The sequence below is a fragment of the Bison bison genome, unplaced genomic scaffold, assembly GCF_000754665.1.
Source record: "Bison bison bison isolate TAMUID 2011002044 unplaced genomic scaffold, Bison_UMD1.0 scf7180017864331, whole genome shotgun sequence".
In the NCBI taxonomy this organism is placed as follows: Eukaryota; Metazoa; Chordata; class Mammalia; order Artiodactyla; family Bovidae; genus Bison; species Bison bison.
Window position 1 is genome coordinate 4,251,002 of NW_011494903.1, and position 20,129 is coordinate 4,271,130.

At 42.7% G+C, this 20,129-nt stretch overlaps 1 protein-coding gene across 2 annotated transcripts in view; it reads left to right on the plus strand.

Moving 5' to 3' along the window:
* The window catches only part of LIFR (leukemia inhibitory factor receptor alpha), a 110,810-nt gene that overhangs the window by 31,590 nt on the left and 59,091 nt on the right, over window positions 1-20,129 (plus strand). The window contains exon 1 of one of the 2 annotated variants that reach the window (XM_010853751.1): window positions 1,491-1,722. The exons of the other annotated variant lie outside the window; for it this stretch is intronic. The gene's annotated coding sequence lies outside the window, so the exon portion shown is untranslated. Of the gene's footprint in view, window positions 1-1,490; window positions 1,723-20,129 lie in introns of those variants that run through there. 2 annotated transcript variants of the gene reach the window in all.

A 20,129-nucleotide genomic window follows, 5' to 3' on the forward strand; every position in this document is an offset into this window, starting at 1 on the left:
AGGAGTGACCCGGGCGGGGGATGGGGCGCACCAGGTCTCGCCGCTCTCCGCGCCCTTGGGCCACCCGGGCTCCCGGAGGACGCCGACTCCCCGGCCGCGAACTTCTGCCGCACGTAGGGCAGTAAGTTCTGAGGCCACAGGCTACCTGGGGGATGGGAAGGAGCTTTAATTTTTATTTTTCTTCAGTGATGTAATCAGCCAAGTGACCCCCGTGCCTCATGTCTTCATTAAAGCTAGTTCGCTGTCCCTTCTGTATTCATGCTGTATTTGATTTACCTTTATTTTATGTGCTTGTATCCGAAGGTGCTATACTGATTGAATCCAGAGTTTAAGGAGTTGACCATCAAACTTAGGCTTCATAATAGATTCCAGTTTTAAATGCATCGTTTCAAAAGACAGAGCTGGAATCATAAGTTCTGACCGACAGAAAATTCTGCACTTCACATGTTTTGAATTTACACCTTGAATAATGTGATTCTGGTCTCCACCTTCTGCATCCCCACCTTTGGCTACCAAAAATATATGAGGTGTTTTATTTGCGGTTGGGTGCCTCTGTGCTCCTTTTTGTATGGTGTGTTATTGCGCTCAAATATTGATATAGCGTATATGCTGCTACTGAATAGCATTTGTATGGAAATGAATTTCTCTGCATTAAAAAATACGTTTTTTGACAGAAACGTTTCAGTTTAAAGTTTGCCTTCTGATTTGTTTGTTTTCAGTGTCAGATTTGTATTTAATTAAAAAAAATTTGCTTGGAGTAAAATGAAGTGACTTAGTAGTATCATTTAGTCAGGGGTCCAAAAATGATTCCTAAATTAAATTTGAAGCAAATTCCCCTTCCTAGAAAAGTGAAAGCATTTGTTTAGTGCAAATGATGCTTGTCCCTTCCCTTAAATGCTGATTTTGCCACAGATCTGAAATCACATTTCACTAATATCAGAGGGTTCCTTGTCTTAGCCTGGCAGGGGAAAGGAAACCTAAGTATAGAGTATGTTTTTAAAAACACTGTCTTCTTACTTGTTTCATAGGTTGACTTTCTGTTTTATAGCCAAGGGGAAACTGTTGATTTGGAGACTTCATTAGGTAGTTACAAGCTCGATTTAAATTTCCCTTCCAAGAATTGAATTGAGGTTTATTTGCTTTGTAATAGGTGAGATCACAAGCTCGCCTCTCTAATTGCTGGTGACTTGGATTCTTTTCTGGGAAATAAGGATCAGGAACTTTGATGTCAAAGAGAACAAACTTATGTGATTTTTGAAATCTTCCGCTTATTGATGGTCATTGTTCAATAATATGTTGGCAATGATATAAATTATTACAACATTAAAATTTATCAGCATTATTTGTGGGACCAGCTGCCTATGCACCCTCTGGAAGATTGAGCATGTATAAAAAGCTATGGAGTGAAAAGTGTATCTCCTCTCCCCACCCCCCACCCCCCACTGCACCCTGTTCTCCCCAGGACCCTGTGTATATCTTTCCAGATAAAGCGTATGCTAGTATAAACATTTTGTATGTGTTCTTTTTATTTGTCTTTCCACAATTGAGGACACATTGTATATTCTGTTCTGCACCAGCTCCCCGCCCTCCCCTTCCCTCCCGGCACAGTACTAAATCTTGGCAGTCTCTACATCAGTACCTAAGAGCTGTCTCATTCTCCAACAGCTGCAGAGTACTCCATTAACGATGAGCCATCATTTATTTAACCTCTTCTTTATTGAGGTATGTGTAGTATTTCTACTATTTTGCTATAGAACTGTTGTAAAACATTAGTTCTGAGGTTTTTAAGTGAATTTCAATTATTCCCAAAGGCAGTGGTAACTTATTTCTTTGCATCATGTTCCAGGAAATGAATGCCCCTTCTCTCCAGTGTACAGTCTTTCCTTTTATATAATTTCAAAGTGATCCATAAGGGTCTCTGGTGTCTTTGTGGTGAAGCATGAGACACCAGGGCCAGTTACTAAGGTGGTATTCCTTGATTAACACCTTAGCTCTTTGTCTCAACAAAAGAAATAGAAGAACAGATATAAAATTTTAAGAATAATCTGTAAGAAAAATTCTTAGGAGTTTAAATATTTTGAACATAGAGAAGAGACTCATACCTTTGGTTAGGCTGGAGATAAAGGCAGGTTGTGTTTCGTAAAACTTGTTTGCCATTAGGCACCGACACCCCTGCCTTCTGCAAATGATCACTGGTATCTCTGTTGCTATAATACGTTTATAGATTGTACACTTTGGGAGAAGGTTACTCATTACTCCTAAGGAGGAGTATGCTTTCAGAAAATATTTGGCCCTTTTAAATTAAAAATTGAGGTCTTTTAGAGTGCTTTTAAAACAATAAATTGTAGAAGTAAGACTAATGCTAGCTAGCAGTTGAGCCAAATACATTATAAAATTTGAGTATTATTCAGTGTTGAGCTTTATATTTCCATTATGCTTATTTTTGAAAGTGTTTTTAGAGCTAATGTAAGAAACTATAATAATCCTTTTTTTAAATGACCAAGGAAACCTTTTCATGTTTAAGGTGTTTTGTTTTTCCTTTGTTATTTAGTACCTGTCATTGTACAAAACTGCTAATATTGGCTGTATTTGCTCTTCTTAAATAAGTATTTACTGAGCATGTGTTACATCCCAGGCAACTTTCTAGAGACTAAGAATGTAGCAATGCACAGGACAGAGACCCCATTCTAATGAGTTCACCTCTTAGTGAGGGAGATGGATAAAAACCAGAGAAGCAATAAAGACAATAAGGTCAGAGTGAGACATGCTGGAGAAGTGATAAAATAGGGTTGCTGGGATAAAGAGAGGCAGGGTGGGGCTGCTGTTTTAGACTGAGCAGCTCTGGAAGCCTCTCTGAGGTGAAGAAATTTAAACTGAGAGTTGAATGTGTTCTTGGAGATCTGGAGGAGTGGTGGCTCAGGCAGAGGGCATGACATACGCAGAGGGCATGGCTTGTGCAAAGGCCAGGCGGTAGGACCGAGCCTCGCACACCAGAGGAACAGACGGCCGCCAGTGTGGCTGGAGTTTCTGATCAAAAAGTGGCTGGAGAGAGCAGGTGCTGGGATGGGTGTCCTGGGCATTTGCAAATGGCAAGGAAGGTTCAGTGATGTGGGAGGGAGACCTTGGATGGTGGGGTTCCTCCACCTGCTGGAAGCTCCAGGAGGGAAGTTGTGGATCTGCTGCTGCTTCATTGCTTAGCCTGGGTCATAATGTGCTGTGAATATTTAGAGAATTAACTAATAATCAGTTTAAAAAATAATCTTGTCTGGTTTTTCTCAAAATACTTAGATTTGGGAGTCTTTGAGCTGAGTTTTCTCTATCTTGGCTGTGGCCCTTGACATTACCAGATCCATCCCACTGTTAAAGCATCTTCTCAGATTGTTGCTTTAAGTGAGTTGCATTTTGTTTCTGTTCCCTGAAATTAAATTATGAAGCCTTAAAAATGTGCCTAATTTTCCAGGACATTATAGTGATTTCTGAGTACTTGAGACAGAAGTTCCATCTTTGATTTCAGTGTATTAGCCCTTTGCTTAAGTGTAAAAATTTCAGAGAGGCCTTTTTTAGTATAGTGAATGTTTGAATTCTTTGGGGGCAGATTACAGACTAATGAGCCCATAAAATATATGTGCTTTATGCAGGTACTTTTATTCTCACAGGAAGAATGTGTGCCTGTTCTATTTTAGGGAGTATCAGGAACTGTGGTATTTCCTCTTCCCAACTTCTAATCTGTTTGTCATTCTAAATATATGTTCCTTTAGATTAATTGAAATCTTGGGAATTGAGTGTTGTGCCAAGCAATTGTTGTAGGCGCCTAATTAGAATCTGTTGTCTTTTTCTTAACTGTGACTTTTGAGGTCCTGTCCAACATCAGGAGCTGGGATCTTGCAGAATGAGGGGATTTGATATTTTTATTTCCTGTTCTATTTGGTTGATACCTGAACCCAATAAGCTGCTCCCATGTAAGATAATTGTATCTTCCAGCATTCTCTCATAAGCTCTGGGCACATGCTATGTGAAGGATGGATTCTGTGACTCTGAAATCTTAAATCAAGTTCCTTTTGTCTTTTGTCAGTCTCCTTGCAGCAAAAACCCTTCAGGCAAACTAACAGACGCCCGTAAGCATCTGTTTTATAGGTCACTGGAACACGTACAGGCCTAGGTGCTGGAGTCAAAGTGCAGTCACCTTTACATTTCCTTTGTGGACTTTAGAGATGCAGGACTTGAGGTTGACTTTACATTGTCCACAACTGACAACACATACATTCTTACCGTCCTGGCTGCTCCTGTTTGCTTCTGCGGGCAGACGTTGTGTATATCAGTTACTGTTTTATGCTTTTATGTTGGAAGTTGAAGAAAACCTTTTAGTAGGTGAGTTTTTCACGTACTTTTGCAGAAATGTGAGAAAACCTTGCCTCTACGCATTCTTCTGGTTTGTAGGGCAGGTACAGAGGAAGACTTGAAATCACATACCCAAAGCTGAGAATCTGTACCTGTATTATTAAGTGGTAGTATCCTGAAAGACTACAGAAAGGTGCTAATGCTTATAGAAAGTGTGTGGTTCTTCTCTAAGGGTGACTTGGGATACTGAGGCCCCTTGCCTTCCTCTCACAGCTCGCAGAAACAGGCTTCTCCAAGGAGACCCTGGATTGGAGGACAGTTGAAATGGTGGTGGTGGGAGCATGTGGTGGAAAATATCAAGTGGTGGCAGAAGGCATGCCCCCATTTCTCCTGTTAGAAATGCTGGAGGGGCCATGAGTTGCAGACATTCTGTAGACAGAATGTGCCTGTGACTTGGGGGTGAGAGTAAGCTGGAGCGAGGTGAGACTCCACCACCACAACCCCAGTGCTGCAGATGCCAGCACGCCACCTTAAAGCTGGGTGCCAGCCTTCCCAGCCACAGGCCTGGAGACCAGCCGCCACACCACTGTCTCCTGTTTCACGTTTCACGGTGTAGTATTTATAGTGCAGTGCCAAAGCGAAGGACACAAGAACGTTTTAGGATCCTTTTCAGAGAAACAGTTAAATTGGGAGCATAAATCTTCATCTGAGTGAAACCTGATCCTGTATTATCCCTTGAAGTTACCTGGATCACCAGAGTTTTACTCTAGATGTAAAATTTGGGAGGAAGGGACTGAGAGCCTGGTTCGGATTTCTAAGGAAGGACTATATGTAGTCCTATATATAGCTTAAAATGCAGAGTACTGACAGCAGTAGGAGCTTAAGCATTCAAACAAAACCAAAGAAGGTACAGAATTTAAGAGCCAGAAAGGGCCTTGGATCTTCTGGTCAACTGTAAGTTTACTACTAAAGAAACCAAGCCGCAGAGGTGTTTTCATTTGCCTAAGAATCCAGTAGTTCCAGACTGGCATTGTAACTATGATTTGCTAATTCCTAACTGCAGGGCTCTGTGCTCCACTCTGGAACAGCAGGGGATCCGTGGGGTTCACAGCTGTGTCTCCATAGAACAGTACCCAGCCCACAGTAGACATTCAGATATTTATTGACTAAGTGAATATGTAGGAATTTTGAGAACTTAAGATTGCACCTTAACTATAAGATAGTACTTATAAAATTTGAAAGAATATGCAGTAATTATGAGTTTCTTTTCTTGTAAACATTAGAGCATGTTACTATTAGAGCCCAACAGTGAAGCCTGATATTAACCAGGTGGGCAGACAAAGATGTGGAGTCCTACTAGCTTGGCACTTTTCAGAGCCCAGTGTCACTAGATTTTTTTTACCATTCATTCTGTTCATTCTGCTGGGATCTGCTGTCAAAGTTTTGTATTTTGTATTTGAAAACATGTATACTGTAAAATCCAACATTTATTTTCCACATTGTTTGCTATTTTTCTCGATATGTTTTATCAATAGTTTCACTGTTTTTAAAACTTAGAGCCGTATAGAGATTTGACTGTTCAAAAACAAATCTTGCTAACTATTAGGTTTGGGGGATTGTCACTTTCGAATGCTGCTGGTGGGTATTTTCAATTGTTACAACTTTCCAGGAGGGTAATTTTGCATTACTCATCGAAAGCCTCAAAAATGTGCCATGTCCCTTAGTCAGGCATTTCCACCACTAGGAATTTAAACTAAGGGAAAAAAAAATAAAGCCTGTGTATGGAGACCAATCTATAGCAGTGGTTCTCGCCTACATAGGCATGTGGGCCCCGTGTTCCTGTCAGCCGCTTTCTCCTGGCACAGTGATTCTTCCCTTGATGGGAAGCCCACGTCGTGGGGTATCTCAAAATTGGGCAGGGGAGTTCTCTCCCAAATTAGGAAAAAACCTCATCTCCAAATTCTGGTGACCTCCATGAAAAGTACACCAAAAAACCCAACCTCTAATTTGCAAAAATGATTTTTGCAGCTTTGTTTATGTTAGTTATAAACTAGAAACAACTTAAACGCTCAATAATAGGGATATTGATTACATAAATTGTGACATACACCTATAATGGAAAACCCTTTCTTCATTGACACTGAGGTAGGGAAGTATTTATTGATGTAGAAAGATATTCTGAGTTTGTAAACTGAAAAAGCAAACTTGCAAAACAGTATGTGAAACTTGATCTAGGAGTGGTTTTTTTGGTCTTGGAGAAAGAGGCAGAGAGAGAGCTCAAGCAAGCGAATCAGAGCCTCAGTTTTCTACCTGTTATGTAGGAAAATGCCGGGGAGACTATACACCAAATGCTTTGTGTTTTGTGTTGAAAGTACAGGTGACTACTATTTTTAGAGTCTAGCAGGCTACAGTCCATAGGGGTCGCCAAAGAGGCAGACAAGACTTAACGACTAAACAACAACCATTTTTGGTTTCCTGGATATCCAACATTTAAAGCATATTTTGTAGTGAAGGGAATGAGAACAGATTCCCTTTTTGATCTACTGGTTGTATGAACTTGAGCACTTTCTGTGTCTGATTTCTTACCTGTAAAAGGGAATAATAATATCCAGCTCATGGTGCCCACAGCTAGTATGTGTTAGGTAAATGCTACCTTGGCTTCACAATTCTGTTATGGTTAAGGCCAGTATTCCTACTAAGACAGATTTCTAAGCAGAATAACTTATATCAACTCTTGTAAGAAGCATTTTAAGGCATTCTGATGAAATATTTCATTGCTTCCGGTCACTGGGAAATACTTTGTTGAGTTATTATTTACTTTAAAACTGTAGTGCTTTCCATTGCCAAGAGATTTTATTTTGAGTCAAAAGCTTTTTTTTCCCCTTTTATTATCGACTTTAACAATCCTGTATGATAAGTTCTTGAATGTCAGGGTCCAATCTCTTTTACTCATAGAGTTTTTAAAATGAAATGTGATTCATTCATTCAGCAACTGTTGAGGGCTTTTTCCCCCCAGTCAGTGGGTAGGCATCAAATAGGCAGCAGTGCCCAGGGCAGACACGCCCTCACTACTTGGATGCCATGGAAAGTGACCAGGGCAGTCCAAGGCCAGGAGGCATACCTACTCAGTAAACCTGTGTTACCACGGCTGACAGTCAAGTGGGCCTCATTTCCTCTCCTGCAATTTTGAAAGAAACTGTGTTGTGATGTTACTTTTCAGTGAACACAGCCATGGCCTCCTGCTTGATCCACCAGGTACATGAGGTGCTGACTGGGTTATTTCACCTTGACAGTCTCTGATGATTTAGTGATGACTTGTGTTACACATCTGTTAGAATATCCTGGGCTAACAGTCTTAAAATTGCTACTGTGTATCTTCTGTGAAGGACATGCCTTTTTGAGATTATTTTATGTAAAATTACTGAAATAGGTTCCTACTCATGAATTTAGGATGGATGGATATCCATGGATATACCATTTGAAAAATTCTAGCACATGGTCTCACTGAGGATGAGGCAATAAAACCGGCGGTTTAAAGTGAGGTTACCATTTGACAGTTATATCAAAATACATTAATTTTGTAATTTGTTTTTTGAGTCGAGACAGTTCTTTTAAAGTTGGTAGCAGCTGTAAATATTTTGATATAAAATAAACCCTCAGTGTTCATGAAAAATGTCTCAGGACCTTTATGACAAAATACTGACCTTGCATTTTATTTTTCTCATATAGCCTAATAAGATAAGATGGTATCATAAATCACTTTTTTCTTATTCCTGTGGAGAATGCATGTAGAAGTCATGTCACAGATTGGCGCCACTCGCAAAGCTGACATTTTATTCCTTCTTTATCTCACATTTTTTTTCCATCTATACCTCTGCTTTCCATGGCCCACTCTGCTCTCCTGGCCTCTGCTGGAACCAGCAATTGGCTTTCTTGTTTTTATTCGGGTGGGGGGTTCCCTTGTCACAAATACTCTTTACCTGTCTTGAGATATACTGAATATGTAATAGCAAATGGAGAGCAACAAAGCTGTGTTGACCTGTAGACATTAGACTGTTGGCTCTGTTGGCTGGGTGTAGAGTTTAGCCAACTCACTGCTTTCTCAAATGCCAGCTTCAATAAATTACAACTGTGTTTTGGAACTTTTCAGTTCACAAATCGTCAAAGTTTTGATTGCTGTACTCACTCATTCCATGGGCTGCATTGCTGGGATCAAACTCTAATGCTTACAGCGACAGAAGAGGTCACAGATGTTGCTGAGTGGGTGTGATCTGCCTTTTGTCTTTATGCTTTTGATAAAAGCCATAAGAAATATTTGATATTTTTACTTTCTTCTTAATTCTGCTGCATGGTAGACAACACTGGATGCTTGGCAACTGAAATTTGTCTCAGTTTGGGGAATCCATAAGGAAAGACACTGAGGAGGGTTGGATCAGTAGTTTGAGCTGAGTTTTGAAGGACAAGTTGGTGTTTGTTAAGTGGATAAGGAAGAGTGGAGCGGGAAAGACATTCTGGGTAGAGGGTAAGGTGTTCAATGACACAGAGGACAGCAGAGCCTGGTGCTTTTGTTGGAACTTGAATATAGGGCCATTGCGGGCAAAGGCCTGAAGTTAGCTTGGAACAGCAGAGAGCCTCCTGCCATGATGACAGCTGGCACCTTCTCCATAGGCCAGGGAGAGCCAGGGGAGATTTCAGGGATGTGAGACCAGTGGTTCAGAGGGTGACTCCAGGTGGTGTCAGGGAGGCCTGGGAATCCATCAACCTGGAATCCAGGAATCCAGCAACCTGGCAGGAGTGTAGACCAAAGGGAAGATGCCCCAACAGGGCCCCAGCCAGGCCTGGCCCTAGAAATTTGTCTTTATTTTCCTAATAATGTTGAGGCAGTGTTTCCTAATAATGAAATGCGCAGCAGTAATGACTCTGTTCTCCCCAGGCTCAATCCATCACACCCTTCTCTTAAACTTCTATTCAGTGACTAAGTCGTGTCTGACTCTTGGCGACCCTGGGGAGTGCAGCACGCCAGGTTTCCCTGTCCTTCACTCTCTCCCAGAGTTTGCTCGTCAGTGAAGGCGCTCAGTGTGTTTAATCTGCTGATGCCTTACCCTTACAAGTTTAAAAGCTCAAGTGATCCTCAGTGTGGGTGGTTAGAAAACGGAGTAGGTGAAGTGGAAGTGAGGAGGTCTCTACTTAAGCTAAAGGTGTTGGTGAAAAGGCAAAAACTTTCAGTTACAGGATGAAGTCTGGGAATTGATAGTTAATACTACTGTACAGTATCAGATCAGATCAGATCAGTCGCTCAGTCATGTCCGACTCTTTGCCACCCCATGAATCGCAGCACACCAGGCCTCCCTGTCCATCACCAACTCCTGGAGTTCACCCAGACTCACATCCATTGAGTCAGTGATGCCATCCAGCCATCTCATCCTCTGTCGTCCCCTTCTCCTCCTGCCGCCAATCCCTCCCAGCATCAGAGTCTTTTCCAATGAGTCAACTCTTCGCATAAAGTGGCCAAAGTACTGGAGTTTCAGCTTTAGCATCATTCCTTCCAAAGAAATCCCAGGGCTGATCTCCTTCAGAATGGACTGGTTGGATCTCCTTGCAGTCCGAGGGACTCTCAAGAGTCTTCTCCAACACCACAGTTCAAAAGCATCAATTTTTCGGCACTCAGCCTTCCTCACAGTCCAACTCTCACATCCATACATGACCACAGGAAAAACCATAGCCTTGTATACCTGAAATTTGTTACGAGAGTAAATCCTAAGCATTTTTGCTACACCCAGAAGAGAAGACTGCTCTGAGGTGACATGAGCTTGGTTGTGGTAATCATTTCACATTGTACACATATACATATCGAATCATCACATTGTGTACTTCACATCCATACAGTTTTGTTTGTCAAATTATATCCCAGTAAAGCTGGGGGAAAAATAGGGAGTAGATTGCATCCGTGAAGAGAAAAGATACGAATACTTAGAGTATGGTTTATATTGAAGTAAGAATTTATAATAATTTGGACAGTAATAAAGATAACAGTAATAGCTTATGTTTTATATTAATAATACTTTAATGTTAGTTTACTTATTTTTTAGACTAAAAATAAATCCCTCAATTTTAATACCACAAGAGGACAAGATTTCAGACATTATGATAAAATAAGCAGATGGTAGAGTTGTCCCTCTTCTTGTTATTTTGGCATTTCTATTACATTATTGACCCACTTCATCAACCAGTGGTTTTTTGGTTTTGTTTTTTCCACATGTTGCCATTAAGTCACATCTCCTCCAAAATGTACAATTTTTATGTGTTACTGTTGTCATCACCATCATTGTATTTGAGACCCTGAAATTATTAATGCTAAATTTATCTTATTGAATTAGTTTGTTAAATTAATTATAAGAATGTTCATTATTGCATCCAGTATATTTGTTATTTTGTCCAATTTTTGGTCCACAAATTTGATGAATATGATTCCTGTATCATCTTCCATTTCATTAATGAAAATGTCAAGGAAAACAGAACTCTGCCACATCTTTCCATAATCTTCATCTAGCTTGGCAGCATAGATTAATTAGCACCCCTTGGGTAGGATTGATCACGTTGGGAAAGAGCCCTCATCCCTCTTTATATGCAACCTGTATCCCTCCGTCTTGCTCATAAACACCTTTTAGATATCAGGAAAGGTCTTTTCAGAGCCAAACCCTTTGTGTCCGATTCTGACACTGGCTTTTCCAACTCATTGGTCTCATCAAGTAAGGGGTTAGGTAGGGCTGGATTGCATTGAATTAGGGCTCCTTGCCTAATGCGTTTTGTAATCTTAGCCAGGATCAACGTCCAGCTTAGGTGTCTCTGGCCGATAGTATCTGCTGTCCTGATTGAATGCCCCTTTCCAGGATAGTTTTGACAAATGCCAATTATTTCAGGATCTGTTTGTCATGCTCTGTTCCACCTTATGTAGAAGACTCAAGTGTAACGTTAGGTAAGTGCTGTGCTTCCTCATGCTTAGAAGACCTTATAACCCTGGTCAGATGCTCAAGGTTTTATTTCAGTTTTCATTTGTTTTTTTGATAAGCATTCGTATTCTAAAATGATGCCTAGGATATTAAGATCTGGAATTAAAGAATACAACCAATTGAAAAGGTATTTGAGTTCTTTTGGAGAAGGGAGTCTTCAAATTCCAACTCTGAAGAATGTTAAGAAAACATGTAGGCACATTTTGGTCAATATCTGTGCCCTGAAATATATGTCTTCAGTATATATTTTAGGGTTATTCCACAGCAAGACAAGAATTTTTTTCATGCTGATGCATTCTGAAACAGGTTGCTAACTGGTGCCTTAAGAATTGTAGTTGGCCTGCAAATGTGTTTTGTTTGGCTTACCTACTGATTTTTTAAGAAGGAATTAGTTGCCAACATTTAAAAATAAAGATTTCACATTAAAGAGGGGGTGGACACCAAAACCCCTGCATTTCTGCCTCTTTGTGAAAACCTTGAAGATCTGTGACTCCATCAGACTCTCCTACCTGGTGGTAATGTGGAAGTAAGGTGCTGACTGGGGGCTGCCCACCACAGCTTTCCCATCCTCACTGCACTCGGGGCCATCGTCACCCCCTTCGTCAGGCTGGCCCTTGTGGTATGTCTCAGCCCCTGCTGAGGCGTAGCTGACCAATTGGAAATGTACTTTGAGCTGGAAGGAGAATAGTAAGATGGTAACTGTTTGCTGTGTTGCCCGACCTTTGGCCTGCTGTGATGGTTGGAAGGGCTTGGTAGAGTGAGGGGTATTTCCACCAGGAACAGCGCTCAGCTGACCAGGGTTGGGGAGCAGCATTGCTGTTCACATTCTAGATCTCCCAGTTCACAGATGGGACAGGGAAGGTATCCCATGAGGAAAACAGCTGTAGGGCCCTGGGTCATAGCTGTGTGATTTTAGAGATATGAAGGGCTTTGTCCAAGGTCCCATGCCTGCTGCCTAGTGAGTGGAATGGGGACTGGAGCCCTGGACCCACTGCCCCACTTCTGTGACTTCTGCTCCACATTTAGTGTAATGGTCTAGACATGAGATTTGTAATCAGACCTGGATCTAAATCCAAGTTCTGCTCCTGACTAGCTGTGTGACCTTGAGCAAATGTCAGAAACCTCTCTGTGCCTCATTTTTCTTGTTATACAAAGAAGGACAATCATGATACAACCTCCATAATGTTGTTATGGGGATTAAATCCACTTTAGGATTTGAAGAACTTAAAACAGTGCCTTGCCTATTATAAATAATACATAAACAATGCATGATATCTGAAAAATAGTGGTTATGAATTACATATTAAGGTTGACTCAGCTAAATCCACCATTTCACCAGCTCAAAACTGATATAATTATCAATTTTTTCATTTTAGAGTTTAGAAAGAGCTTTAAGGATAGTTTTATTTCATCTGTTTTTTAAAAAATCCTCTAGCAGTATGAGCCAATATTGTTTTTTTAATTCATAAATTTATCTATAGCAGATGGATCCATTCAAAAGCATAGTATTCAGCTTTCTCTTCAGAAAGTAAAGAAATAATTGGGTATCATCAAAATATTGTAAGTCTTTACCCAAGATGCCATTTGGGTGGATTTGTTCAGTCCACTAAATAAAGCGTGTATTGCATATAAAGCTCTCTTGGATGCAGGAGTGTTGTTCAGATGAATCTCTGCTCTTAGGTAGCTTTTAATGGGGGTGGGAAGGAGGGCAAGAATACTCTTTGAGATACTGGTACGATGTGATAAATGACCAAAGTAGAAATTCGACATGATACAGCAGGAACATCAGGAGACCATCAGTGTCTTGGAAAGAGCCAGGAAGCAGAGATGCCCCAGGGACAGGAGTAGAAGGGCGGTAGATGTGACAGCCTCCAGGCATTCAGCCTAAAGTTTGGATGAATGATGAAACTTAGATGGTCATGCTGTTCAGAGCTAGGTGATACACTGTGGAAGATGGACTGTGGGAAGTCCCTGCCCAAGACCATGGGATTAGTCAGGTAGTGATGTGGGTGACCTGTGGCAGAGATTCTGATGAGGGCCTGCCAGAGCAGTGGGGGTGGAAATAGGGGTAGGTTCTAGGGCAAAGAGTCAAGGCATGTTTTGGAGGTAGAACTGGTGAATAGGTGGAAGGAGTGGGGAGAAGTTGAGTGTGACCCAGGAGAGGCTGCTGCTGTGCATGGGAATAGGGCTTGGCAGGGGGATAGGTTTGGAAGGGGAAATGAGTTTAATTCTGCACATGTGGAGTTTTTGAGGAATCTGTGAAATATCTAAGGGGGTATGTAACATCAAAATATTTTGTCATTCCTCAAAGACCTCATTTGCATGGGTTTCTGCAGGTAAGAAGTTGTCCTGCTGCTGCTGCTAAGTCGCTTCAGTCGTGTCTGACTCTGTGCGACCCCGTAGATGGCAGCCCACCAGGCTCCCCTGTCCCTGGGATTCTCCAGGCAAGAACACTGGAGTGGGTTGCCATTTCCTTCTCCAATGCATGAAAGTGAAAAGCGAAAGTGAAGTCGCTCAGTCGTGTCTGACTTAGCGACCCCATGGACTGCAGCCCACCAGGCTCCTCCGTCCATGGGATTTTCCAGGCAAGGGTACTGGAATGGGGTGCCATTGCCTTCTCTGAAGAAGTTGTCCAGTCGATGCTTAATCTGTAACTGGGAAGATAACAATTCTGGAAATACCTATTTAAAAGTCATTAGTTATGCCATGTCATGCCAGGGTGCTTCAGTTGTGTCCACCTCTGCCACCCTGTGGACCATAGCCCGCCAAGCTCCTTCTGTCCATGGCATTTCCCAGGCAAGAATACTGGAGTGGGTTGTTATGCCCTCCTTCAGGGGATCTTCCTGACCCAAGAATAGAACCCACATCTCTCACGTCTCCTGCACGGGCAGGTGGGTTCTTTACCATTAGCACATTAGTTATGAGTGATGGTTAAAGCCACAAGAATAGAGTATGCTGGTCAGTGAAAGGATGTGTGATGAAGGAGCAGCGGGTTAAAGGAGTTCCACGAAGGAAGTTGAGAAGGAATGGATTCCTAATTGCATCTCAAGTCAGTGGAGGAAGGATTGTGTTATTTAATAACCAGCATTGGGACAAGTAGTAACCTCGATGGGGAGAGGGGAGAGCTGGGTTCCTGGCCCTTACTGTTCACCACAGTTAATTTCATATGGATTCAAGTCTAAAATGTTAAAAGTCTTAATTGTACTTGAAGACAGTGACAAAGATTAGATATTTCACAGACTTCTCAAAGGTGATGATTTATAGAATCTTTGCATGAGAAAGAAGTTTACAATCAAAAACTATAAAGAACAGAATTGAGAAGTCTGAAAGTCAAACAGAAACTTCACTGAAAAGTAAGAAAGCAAACTGGGATATATATTTGCAATGTATATAACACAGTTAATGTGCATATTGCGATATTTCTTTCTAATTGAGCAGTAAGGAATAATGCCTAATTAAAAAGAGAGGCAAAACATAGAACAAGCAGTTTGCAAATAAAGCATTTTAAATCACCAGAAAACATAGGAAAATGTATTTTGATTACATAAGCAAGGAAATGAGATTTTTGGCTAAGAGTTGGAAGAGATTAAAATTTTTTAAAAAAGAAGAGAGAACCCTTGATACAGCAAGAGTGTGGGCAAGCGTGGACTGGGAAATGGGGCTGCTCCTGGTTCTTTCTGAAGGTGAGCTAGTATCATGCTTTCTTGCATGTTGAAGATCTCTTGACATGTTTTTGAACAAGAAGGAATGTTCTTCGGGTTGTTTCTTTACTGCAGTAGTAGAGTGTTTCAGGGGAGAACAAGTTTATTTGTCTGATAGATGCTCGTTGACATTTCTTGAAGGCTGTTGAAGTCACTCCTGTTATGGCTGAGCTGAGGTGAGATTTGAGTGGATGAATGTCTCTCTTCAGTGGGGTGGAGCTTCCAGGGGCCTCTGAAGCTTGAGAAGCGTTGGGGTGTGGAGAATGTCGGTGGGTGGAAGGGGCCATTCCCTAGAGTCACGGTTTGGGAGAAGACCTGAAGCCTGTGGAAGTGTGGAGGTTCATTCTGCCAGGCAGAACAAGGCCCTGCCTGATGCTGGAGCAGTGGGAACCCTCAAAGCATTTTAGGCACTGGAACGACATGCTCAAATTTGTTGTGCTGAAGTTGATAAGGAACAGGCTGTTGAATTAGCAGGTAAGTTCTTGCTGGAATGAAGATGACCAAAAGTGACAGGAAGGTCAGGATCCAAAGAAACGAAACATCAGGATGAGAGTGTATAAAAAATTCCTAGGAAATTCAGAAAAACAGCAGCTAGATTCGTATACAACATAGCAAAGCTTGAATTTCAGCATCGGGATGAATATCATCCGGGATAATGCATATCATCCCGCACGCAGAAGGCAGGCTAAAATAAGATACTGGAATTTCCTGAGCACTTCAGCTGTCCTGTAATGCAAATTCCAAATTTTCTTGGTCTGTAGTGTCCTTAGTGTTACACTGATGTTTTTATAGTGCCCCCAGATCAAAAGAAATACCTTACAGTTCTTTTTATGAATTTGGTAGGTCCTGACAACTTAGCAAGTGTGTATGACCTGACACTTGAAGTAGCAGTTTGAAAAAATTATGCATATCAACCTAAAAGAAATAATATTTTTATTCTTTAAAAGTCATGTGTATGAATCTGCTGTGTACTCCATAACTTCTCAAAACTTGGGAATAGATTGGGCACTGCCAGCCTCGTTTCCATGCCTCTCCATTGATCTTTGGGTGGTGCTTAAGCTTCATCACAGCATCCAACAAGCCTTCCCTCCGGCTCTACAAAGATAGGATGCCATTGAGAGGACTGTGGCATGACCAAGTGTTCAGACCGAACTACACTGAACTGAAGGTCCTCACAGTGTTGGACAGATGTCACTTTGTTACCTCCGAAAATTTAAACTATAACGTCATACCCCAGTTCTTGGGGCACCTGAGTGCACGGTGTGGGAACTACAGCTCCAGCTTATGTCCCCAGCGTTGGTAGTACATGAGTTAGTATGGAGCCAGCAGCTGGAGCATAGTGTGCAGACGTACATGTGTTCATGCACCCCTTGGTGTTCCTTCACCAGTCGGCCGGCTGGAATTTTGAGTGTCTGCTCAATGCCGGCAGTGTGCTCTGCCAAGGCGGGAGTAGGGGGCCGTGGCTTACAGTGAAGAGAGAGACAGTGTTTTCTCTCAAGGAGCTTGTAGTCTGTGGGAAGAATTACAGAATGGAGAAGGGGTCAGCAGATTTTCTAGAAGGGGCCAGGTGGTCATTATTTTAGGCTTGGCCACGCAGTCTCTGTGGGAGCCGTTCAGTCCCAGTGCAGTGATGTGATGTGATGGGCGCTGTGTACACAAATGGGCTTGGCTCTGTATAGTGAAACTTTATTTCTGAAAGCCAAGGTGGGTCCTGTGTGGCCCAGAGGCCAGAGTTTGTGCACCCCCTGTCGTAGAGATGGAATCACGGTGTCATGGAAGCAGAAGAAGGAGCAGCAGGCCTTCAGGGAATCCTGGGAGCGGTCACGGAGGTGATGGTGAGCTCATCCTGCTGCCCAGCAGGAGGCTCCCAGGTGAACTGAGCAGAGGGTGGCAGAGAGGAGTACAGAGGGAACACCAGGCAGAAGGGAAAACACACAAATAGACAGCGTCATGAAGGGGTCTGGGCAGCTAGATGAACGCAGTCCATCTTAGTGTGACCTGGAAAGAGATCAGAGGGTAAATTCACCTGCTAATGCAGGAGACATTGGTTCGATCCCTGGGAAGGGAAGATTCTCCTGTGGAGGGGAATGGCAACCCACTCCAGTATTCTTGCCTGGAGAATGCCATAGACAGACGAGCCTGATGGGCTGCAATCCATAGGGTGGCAAAGAGTCAGACATGACTTAGTGACTAAACAACAATAGACAGCATCCTCTAATAGCCTCCAAAGAACGGTCGCAAGGAAGAAGTATCTTCTGAGATCTGGTATGTCTTTCTAAAATGTATTTTATTCTCTCAGTTAGTATTTGAGTATAGAATTCAAGTGTGGAAATAATTTTCAGTCAGCTTTTGGAACACGGCCTCTAAGCTCTCAGTGTTGAGAAGTCTGTGTTTTCCTCTCCTTACTGCTCCCCCCTTCCCAGTTCAGCCAGATTGGGGTTTCCCATGGGTGCATCTCGTTTTACTTAAATCCCTGCACTTGACTTTACTAATACAGTAGAGCCTACCTACCTGCAGTTTGTGTTCCTGGGGAGCCTTCTCCAGAGGGCTGAGCTGGAGGAACTTGAGACCTTGTGAGTAGGGGGTACAAGTGAGAAGTGGAATTAGGAAAGTGGATGATGATCAGAGGGTTTTTGTTTTTTTTTTTTTAATGATTTTTATCTTCCCTAATAGATAACAGTAAGAAAAGAGACATTGGGAGGATGGGAGCCAGCAGTAGGACACTGCTTTCCACCCAGTTTCCCTTGCTCGGGGTGACCATGCAGACACCGCCTCTCCTGCAGACTCAGCCACCTGCCTGCACATGTGTTTCGCTGTCTTACGGTTAAGCGGCTTTCTCCTTCAAGTGTCTCATGCTTGATGAGTTAATGACAGGGGAGTTATCTCACTGTGATGACAAGGATAGGGGCTCAGGGTAAAGATGCTTTGGGTTTTTACTCACCTCCCCCCACCTAAGCAGCTGTCTCAGGGCAGGATAGACTTGCATCAGCCAAATGCACTCAGTCACTCTCTGTCACATCCCCACCCCGTCTCTGCCCTCCTGTCTCCCCTTCACCCCCTGAAAAGAAAAAAAAAAAAGCTGTCACAACTAAACAGAGTTTACCAGGACTGCAGTTCCTGGTGCTCTTTTGCCTTTATCTTTGCTTTTCTCCATTTTTTTCTCTAACTGTCCTCAGCAGAAAGATCTGGGACCTCACACATCCTGGAGGTAGAGCTCTCAGAGCCTAGGAGAATGAAAACAGCACCTGTGCGGAGCTTTCGGGGGAGGGGCCGAGCTCTGCACCCCGGCTCTCAGGATATACACTCAGGGCCGATATATTCAAAGACATGGAAACAAACAAGCAAAGGATAGATCTGGTTTTTTTTTTTTAGGTCAGCAGTTTTATAAATTGATTCTGTGTGATCAGTTTTCCTAAACAGAAGGATTTATTGACATTTTGGAATCCTTTAAGGTAATTACATCACTCAAGAGACACTCTGGTAGCCCTTGGGCAGCCCAAAGACATAGCTCGTTTGGCCTTTCATTATTGTTCAGTCAGTAAGTTGTATCCGACTCTTTGCAACCCCATGGACTGCAGCACTCCAGGCTTCCCTGTCCTTCACTTCTCCCAGTTTGCTCAAACCTATGTGCATTGAGTTGGTGATGCCATCTAGCCATCTCATCTTCTGTCGCCCCCTTCTCCTGCTGCCCTCAATCTTTCCTAGCATCAGGGCCTTTTCTGACGAGTCCACTGTTTGGCCTTTAGGATGTTTGAAAAATATGAATGAGCTGCTTATGCTTAAAAATTTGAGTATTTCATATAAAATCCCAGATTTCTACCTACTCTTTAAAAAGAAGAAAATCTGGCAAAACAAGTCCCATAGCTGCCACTTTTCAAGCAGGTGGCTCTCCCCCATGCAAGGACACAGGGCTCTAGTTGGCACCTGCCTGTGTGATTTCTTCCCTCTTACCCCTTTGGCATTTACATTTGTGTTCTTCTATGTGTCAAGAGACAGCTTGCCTAGTTTTGAAAATTAGCTCCTGAAATTCAATAAAAGGTATGCTTTCCTCTAAGGAATAAGGCATTGGTGGAAAAAAGTAAGTTCTGACAGTGTATCTGTCAGGAGGGAGTCGAGACAAGTTTCCTGTGTCCTCATTTTCCTGTTCACTGGAAAGCTCTGTTCATGTGTTGCTCCAGCCTCCAGTCAGTCCCTTTGGTAGAGAAGTCAGATACTTTATGAGCATATTGATACTGTATGGCCTAAATGTCTTACTCAAGGTTTTCTGTGTAAATGTTGTAACAAGAAAGTCCTTTTTATCATCTTGGCTATTTTCAGTTAAGCCAGCCTTGGTGACAGTGACTTTGATTCTTCTGTTCCTGAGCACCCCGACCCTGACGCTCTCAGACCTGCTTAGCGGAGTCCCTAATGGGACTGTTGGCACAGTGTGCTTGTGCCAGCTCACAGGAGCGGAGTGTCCCCGCCTGACTTGGGGAACCTCTCACGGAGACCCTGGGCAGAGCTTGCCTCCATGCACCCTGGTTGAGGCTGAAGCCAGGAGGGGAATCTCTCATGGAGACCCTGGGCAGAGCTTGCCTCCATGCACCCTGGTTGAGGCTGAAGCCAGGAGGGGACTCTCTCATGGAGACCCTGGGCAGAGCTTGCTTCCATGCACCCTGGTTGAGGCTGAAGCCAGGAGGGATTAAGTGATTTGCACTTAGTCACGCCATCATTAGTAACGGAGCCAGGATGAAAGTCTTAAGTCCACAGCACCCCCATCCAGAGCTGTCCTCAGCCGCCTCCATCCCCCACCTGCCACTTCATGGGACACTCTCCTCTTTTCTAGAACAAATGTAATCTTGTAGTGAGGGATTGTTTTATTTCAAGATAATGTATAGACACTCTGTGAATATGAGTTGTGATTGTTTTAGTCATGGTATGGTCATGTTGGGTCTCTTTATTCAGCTATTCCTGTACACGCCACCTAACTTTAGCAATTGGCATTTTAGACATTCCATGAATACATTTTCATTCTAATAAGTAAACTCAGCAACCCTGTGATTGATTAGGAAGTTATTCACCCAGAAACTAATGGCGAACT